This window comes from Lampris incognitus, chromosome 2 (assembly GCF_029633865.1).
Source record: "Lampris incognitus isolate fLamInc1 chromosome 2, fLamInc1.hap2, whole genome shotgun sequence".
In the NCBI taxonomy this organism is placed as follows: Eukaryota; Metazoa; Chordata; class Actinopteri; order Lampriformes; family Lampridae; genus Lampris; species Lampris incognitus.
The window spans coordinates 83,858,358-83,866,959 of record NC_079212.1 but is presented as its reverse complement, the minus strand read 5'-3'; positions in this window follow the sequence as shown (position 1 = coordinate 83,866,959).

Below are 8,602 nucleotides of genomic sequence, written 5' to 3'. Positions count from 1 at the left end.
ATGTCGTATACCTGTTCCCCGGCGTAGTGAAGTAACTTGGCACGTTTTCGAGTGTCCTCCTTGATGTCCATGGTGCGTAGGAAATTTTCAAACCGAGCCCTCCATCTTCCCCATCTTGATCCTGATGATCCAGGTGCTCCACCCTGAACGTCAAAAACGGAGAATGAATCAGTTGTAGCAGAGAGCATGCTGGCGATGGTTAGATGCGGTGAGTGTAGGCTACGTTCTGGTCTGAGCTGCGAGCTAATCCGTTTACACGCCGGGATGCTAAACATTAGTTAGCAGCCATCACTGATCACTATTAGGCTACTCAACAATCCTTTCGGTCCATGGCAAGGTAGCTCCTTTTAATCCACAAAATCCTTGTCGCCATTGTAATGTCCACAAATACACGGGACGATTATGTGAACGAATAACTGGGGCTTTACTTTACCACTCTCGTTCTGTCGTTCATACAGCCATGCTGTGTGTCCTGCATACATGCTTGTTCCTCCTCCTACTTGCCCCATAACCCCTTGCGTCTCTTAAAGAGGTATTCTCTATTAAAGTCTGAACATCACATCCACAGCGTAGGCACCTCCTCCATCCCCACTGGACGCTGTTCACGTGATGTGCATGGAGAGACAGTTATAGATGTGTTATAATCTTTGCCGTTTAGCTCTATTGACCGCTGATGTTTGCATGTAGCATGAAACAGGCTTGTGCCGTCTGTGTCGGCTTGGACAGCTCGGTCTGCTTCGTCCGGTCGGCCCGGGGACCATGGCCCCTGCCTTGAGCTGCGCCCGAGGAGAAAACGCCGTGGGCGGTCTGACAGCGGGGCAGGCTAAGCTAACTGCTAGCCCATGTAGACCGCTGGTTCCCACAGTCGTCCTGGCTGGCGTTCGTTCCCTTGGACAGTGTTTTTTTGTTTAGTTTGGATATGTGTGTTAGTTTGGATGTGTGTGTTAGTTTGGGTATGTGTGTTAGTTTGGATATGTGTGTTAGTTTGGGTATGTGTGTTAGTTTGGATATGTGTGTTAGTTTGGGTATGTGTGTTAGTGTAGATATGTGTGTTAGTTTTGGGTATGTGTGTTAGTTTGGATATGTGTGCTAGTTTTGGGTATGTGTGTTAGTTTTGGGTATGGGTGTTAGTTTGGGTATGGGTGTTAGTTTGGTGTGTGTGTTAGTTTTGGGTATGTGTGTTAGTTTTGGGTATGTGTGTTAAGTTTGGGTATGTGTGTTAAGTTTGGGTATGTGTGTTAGTTTTGGGTATGTGTGTAAGTTTTGGGTATGTGTGTTAGTTTGGATATGTGTGTTAGTTAGGATGTGTGTGTTAGTTTGAATATATGTGTGTTAGTTTTGGATGTGTGTTAGTTTGGATATGTGTGTTAGTTTGGGTGTGTGTGTTAGCTTGGATGGGTGTGTGTGTTAGCTTGGATGTGTGTGTTAGTTTGGGTATGCGTGTTAGTTTGGGTGTGTGTGTTAGTTTTGGGTGTGTGTGTTAGTTTTGGGTATGTGTGTTAGTTTTGGGTATGTGTGTTAGTTTGGGTATGTGTGTTAGTTTGGGTGTGTGTGTTGGTGTGTGTTGGTTTGGGTGTGTGTGTTGGTTTGGGTATGTGTGTTAGTTTGTGTATGTGTGTTAGTTTGGATATGTGTGTTAGTTTGAATGTGTGTGTTAGTTTGGGTGTGTGCGTTAGTTGGGGTATGTGTGTTGGTTTGGGTATGTGCGTTAGTTTGGGTATGTGTGTTGGTGTGTGCTGGTTTGGGTGTGTGTTGGTTTGGGTGTGTGCGTTCTCGTAGTTTTTGGGTGTGTTGTTGTGTTTGTGTTGTGTTGTTGTGAGTTGGGGGAAACAGCATTTCGTATCATTTCACCTACACCAGTGTATGAAGTGAAAGGACAAGTGTTCCTGATTTAAATAAATTACTTGAATCACTGGATCATGTTGCTCCTTGTTTGTTGAGCACTTTCCCTTCCGTTGACGGTTTCATTTAACACAGTTTTATACACACACACACACACACACACACACACACACATATATATCTATATATATATATATATATATATATATATATAGATAGATAGATAGATAGATAGATATAGATAGATAGCTATAGATAGATAAATATAGATAGATATAGACATAGATAGATAGATATAGATAGATAGATAGATAGATAGATAGATAGATAGATAGATAGATAGATAGATAGATAGATAGATAGATAGATAGATAGATAGATAGATAGATATAGATAGATAGATAGATATAGATAGGTATATATGGTGGCACAGTGGCAAGACATTCCCGGGTTCCAACCCCAGGCTGTCCCAGGTCCTTTCTGTGTGGAGTTTGCATGTTCTCCCCGTGTCTGCATGGGTTTCCTCCCACCATCAAAAAGACATGCATGTTAGGGTTAATACTCCTGCCTGTGCCCCTGAGCAAGGCAGGGGAAAGAAGAGGTGGAGTTGGTGCCGGGTGCTGCAGCTGCCCTCTGCTCCTGGACAATAGGATGGTTCCATGCTGACAACACATTCCATGTCAGAACACAATGACAGAGCAAGGGGCTTCCTGCTTTACACTACGTAATGCAACACAGAGCTTTTGGGAAGAGGCAGTTGTCATCCATGAACTTCATGTACTACTGTTTACCACTGAGAGTTGATTTAACGCTCATGCTTCTTTCAGAAACAGCTTTCTCCATCCTTCATTCCCTGCTCCTCCGCCCTCCCTCTCCTTCCTGCCCATTAGGCTGCTGCCATGTGGGGTTTTGCTGCAGTGATGTCAGCCTCTCCTCTGCACTGCAGTGCATCATGTGACCACTGCAACATGAGGTTTCTTCCTATTGTTTCTCCATGTTAAAGGGTTTTTTAGGGAGTTGTTCCTTATCCGATGAGAGGGTCTAAGGACAGGATGTTGTGTTGCTGTTAAGCCCACTGAGGCAAATTTGTAATTTGTGATATTGGGCTATACAAATAAAATTGATTTGATTTGATTTTGATTTGACATACCTGATAGCAACCTCCCTCTTTGAATGGACAACAGTGGTTGATTGTGAAAATTTCTGTGTTCATGGCACACACACACACACACACACACACACACACACACACACACACACACACACACACACACACACACACACACACACACACACACACACACACACACACACGTTGTCAGTCTGTGTTGTGACTTACTCCTGCACAAGTTCTGTCTGCTCCCTCCCAGTACTGCTGAAGCAACAAGCACCGAGCAGTCAGAGGTCTATGACCAGAAATGATATATGATGTTGGTGGCTGCTGATGAGGCAGGACTGTTGTGATTATCCATGTAAGACCAAGAGTTGTGGAATACATCAGTGGTTCTCAGTCCGGTCCTCAGGATCCATCTGTCCTGCTGGTTTTCTGTTCTGCAAATGCACCTGTTATTCCAGGTCTCAGACCTGCCTGAGTGGAAACTGAAGTACCTGACAACATGAGTACCCCAGTCTCCTGGAGTACTAATGCAGTACATCTATGGAGTACCTGACAACATGGGTACCCCAGCCTCCTGAAGTACTATTGAAGTACATCTATGGAAGGATGTGGTTATCTGTCTCGTCTAGAACCAGGTGAAGAAAGCTGTTTGGAGCGTAATGTGAAGTCTGTGTGGGGAAACCTGGCCTGAGTGGCTAAAATGTAGGAGGCGAATTCAAAATGCTTCTATATAATACAAATTATTTACAGCATGGCGCTACATGTAAACTCAAACTGTTTCCATATAATACAAATTATTTACAGCGTGGGGCTACATGTAAACTAAAAACTGTTTCCATATAATACAAATTATTTACAGCGTGGAGCTACATGTAAACTCAAACTGTTTCCATATAATACAAATTATTTACAGCGTGGAGCTACATGCAAACTCAAACTGTTTCCATATAATACAAATTATTTACAGCGTGGAGCTACATGTCAACTCAAACTGTTTCCATATAATACAAATTATTTACAGCGTGGGGCTACATGTAAACTCAAACTGCTTCCATATAATACAAATTATTTACAGCGTGGGGCTACATGTAAACTCAAACTGTTTCCATATAATACAAATTATTTACAGCGTGGAGCTACATGTAAACTCAAACTGTTTCCATATAATACAAATTATTTACAGTGTGGAGCTACATGTAACATGTAAGAATGAACAAAGCAAACAAAAAAACAAACCGTTAGTAACTGACAAAAACTCAACTGATGACAATTGAGCTTGAACTAACAAATGAATGAACGTGTCGTGCACACATATACACCCTGATGCCCTACAGCCAGCGAACAACCCCACAGCTACTGCTTTATACCCCAGAGCTACTGCTGTTATACCCCACAGCTACTGCTTTATACCCCAGAGTTACTGCTGTTATACCCCAGAGCTACTGCTTTATACCCCACAGCTACTGCTTTCATATCTCACAGCTACTGCTTTATACCCCACAGCTACTGCTTTATACCCCACAGCTACTGCTGTTATATCCCACAGCTACTGCTGTTATACCCCACAGCTACTGCTTTATACCCCACAGCTACTGCTGTTATACCCCACAGCTACTGCTTTCATATCCCACAGCTACTGCTTTATACCCCACAACTACTGCTTTATACCCCACAGCTACTGCTTTCATATCCCACAGCTACTGCTTTATACCCCACAACTACTGCTTTTATACTCTACAGCAGGGGTGCCCACTACGTCGATCGCGATCGACCAGTAGATCGTGAAGGCAGTGCTGGTAGATCTCCATGACATTCCAAAAAAACTTCTTTTTTTTCCCAAGACATTAGCCTATCATCTGTCCTCCATTTGGCATTTGCCTTTTGATTGACGTAAAGGACGGCCAGTCTGCTGTTGCCTAAAACCAAAGATTCTAGAGCGGAACCTAAAACTTTGTTACATTAGGTTACCATAACAACCAGAGCCCTTCTCTAACGTACCTTGAAGTTCACATGCCCACAACGTGAGCTAATGCAGAACTGTATCGAGCTAGCTAGTTCAACTCTCTAAAAAAAAATTCTACTAAAAAGTTAAACAAAACAAAAATGCGTGGGGGAGCCGGACCTAGCAAGAAACAAAAAACGTACCATTTCCATGTGGAATGGGAGGAGGACTTTTTTTTCACCATGTCTTATTCCAAATGCGTTTGTCTCCTCTGTCAGTCTAGCATTGCTATCCCAAAGAAAGGAAATGTGGAGAGGCACTTTCGAACTGTTCATAAAAACTGTGACAATGACTTCCCTCCGAAAAGCGAGCTGAGAAAGGGAAAGGTGAGGGAACTAAAATCGCAGTTAATTGCCCAGCAGTCACTTTTCACGCAGCCGCATTCAAAGGCAAAGGCAGCCACCGAAGCATCTTTACGGGTGAGTCACTCCATCATTAAGCATAAGAAAGCCTTCCAAGATGGAGAGATGATAAAAGAGGCCTTCCTTCAGGCAGCAGATTCGTTGTTTCGGGACTTTAAAAACAAATCAGAAATAATATCTTCAATCAAAGCTCCCCAGTTATCAAGCAATTCCATCACAAGGCGCTGTGAAGTGATGGGCGATGATTTGACACAGCAGCTTTGGAGGGACATCATGGACTGCGAGTGTTTCTCACTACAATTGGACGAGTCTACGGACATAAGTGATATGGCCCAATTGTGCATTTTCATTTGGGTGGTGTTTCAAGATATGACCGCAAAAGAGGAGTTGTTAACAATACTACCCATGAAGGAACACACGTGGGGAGAGGACATTTTTCAGATCTTCAAAAACGTTATGGATAAAATCCAGCTCCCAGTGTGTAAACTGGTGTCAATCGCCACGGACGGTGCGCCTGCTATGGTGGGCCGCTCGAATGGATTTATTGCCAAGTGCAGGGAGGACGATGATTTCCCTGACTTCCTTAATTACCATTGCATAATACACCAACAAGCATTATGCGCAAAAATGCTAAACATGAAAGAGATCATGGATGTGGCAACCAAAATCGCCTGTTCTACTCGAGCGAGGTCTGTTCAAAGACAGTTGTTTGGTACACATTTGGAAGAGGCCGACTGTAAATACTCTGACCTCTTGCTACACACTGACGTGAGATGGCTTAGTAGAGGGAGATTCTTGCAGAGATTTCGAGAGCTCTGTCCGGAGATTAAGGAGTTTCTCCTTATCACTAAACATGCGGAACACAAGCAACTTAATGACAATCAGTGGCTGCTAGACTTGGCGTTTTTAACTGATTTAACCAACATGTTGAACGAGCTTAATTTAGAGCTGCAAGGAAAAGACAAAAGCGTGGTAAACATGATCAGCTCAGTTAACGCTTTCAAACGGAAAATGCAACTTCTGTCCTCAAAGTTGCAGCGCCGTGATTTGGGAAACTTGCGAAACCTCGCAGCAGAGCTGGAGAAGCAAGGGAGGGCGTGTGCACAACTTGACAGTGCACGCTACACAGAGCAGATTGAAAATGTCTGGTCAGACTTTGACAAACGGTTTCAAGACTTTGCTTTGCTTGAGCCAATCGCTACATTTATGTGCTACCCATTTGGGGAAGATACAGAGGTGGATTCCCTCGCCTCAAAAATGGCAACACTGTTTCACCTGAACTTGTCTGCAGTGGAGGATGAGATGCTGACAGTACAGGCTGACATTCAGCTTAAGTCCAGGGCGCATGGAGAGTTTTGGAACTTACTTACAGAGGACAAGTACCCAAACATGAGGAAATGCGCAACCTCCTTGACGGCATTATTCGGCTCTACTTATTTGTGTGAGTCAGCCTTTTCTCACATGAAGATTGTCAAGTCCAAATACCGTTCCACCATGACAGATGATCATTTGGAGGCCTGCTTGAGGTTGGCTAACAGCAGCTACTGTCCGAACTGTGCAACCCTGTCTGACTCCCTCCAGTGCAGGTCATCCTCAGAGTAGAGAGGTAGAGATCACAAATCTATTTACCACAGCTGTAAAGGTTCTTGCAGTGATGCAATTTCAACATAGTGTAGTAGCAAATGCTTGGTATGATTATTGCCTGTGTAAGGTTCAATATAAATGCAAATCCATTGCAATACTGTATATGTAACACAACATGTATATAAATACACACACTGCATATAAATGTTCATATATATGTAAAACATGTATTGAGTATTTTTATTATTATTTTTAATATGAGTAGATCATTTTACCTGGTCATTTTAAAAGTAGCTCACGAGTCAAAAAATTGTGGGCACCCCTGCTCTACAGCTACTGCTTTTATACTCCACAGCTACTGCTTTTATAGTCCACAACAACTGCTTTTATACTCCACAACAACTGCTTTTATATTCCACAACTATTGCTTTTATACTCCACAACTACTGCTTTTATATTCCACAGCTACAGCTTTTATACCCACAGCTACTGCTTTTATACTCCAAAACTACTGTTTTTATACCCACAACTACTGCCTTTATACCCCACAGCTACTGCTTTCATATCCCACAGCTACTGCTTTATACCCCACAGCTACTGCTTTCATATCCCACAGCTACTGCTTTATACTCCACAACTACTGCTTTTATACTCCACAGCTACTGCTTTTATACTCCACAGCTACTGCTTTTATACTCGACAGCTACTGCTTTTATACTCGACAGCTACTGCTTTTATACTCCACAGCTACTGCTTTATACCCCACAACTACTGCTTTTATACTCCACAGCTACTGCTTTTATACTCAACAGCTACTGCTTTTATACCCACAACTACTGCTTTTATACTCCAAAACTACTGTTTTTATACCCACAACTACTGCCTTTATACTTCACAGCTACTGCTTTTATACTCCACAGCTACTACTTTTATACTCCACAACTACTGCTTTTATACTCCACAGCTACTGCGTTTATAGTCCATAGCTACTGCTTTTATACCCCACAACTACTGCGTTTATACTCGCTTGCAGATGATCAGCAGCAGCTGAGTTCAGGCTGCAGCACCGGCAGGGAAAGCCAACACCTGCAAGTGATTTGAGACTGATGATGGGACAAATGATGTGTCCTCACCCACTTTGTCCAGTCTGGTTTGACACTCTGATCATTTTAAAAAGCTAGATTTCAATTCAGCAAACAAAGAAATGGTTTACTACTCATGTCAACATGTTTAGTAAAAATATATGGCATTGTTTAGCCTAAAGCTTAGCACCATGAGATATGATATGTGATACCTTCTCAATAAATGTTTATACATTCTTTTTGATGTGGTTGCTGATGATCTGTTAGGGTTGATACTCCTGCCTGTGTCCCTGAGCAAGGCAACAGCAAGAAATAACTGGTGTTCGTACCCAGGTGCTACATGGCTAGCATGGCTTAAATGCAGAGTACATTTCATTTGTATGTATGTACAAAATGACTACTAAAGAGTATTCTATATTAGTCATGTTTGAAGAATAGAAACGGCATTTTATTGTTAACCAGTGCTCAGGGTGGAGTTAGCCACTAAGTACATGTGAGTTCTGCTATAAGCAGGGGAGGTGAACAAGCAGCCTTTTACATGTAATAGTGAATCCGTATTTGTTCATGTAGTAACGAATCTATGTATTTTCATGTAATAATGAATCTATGTATT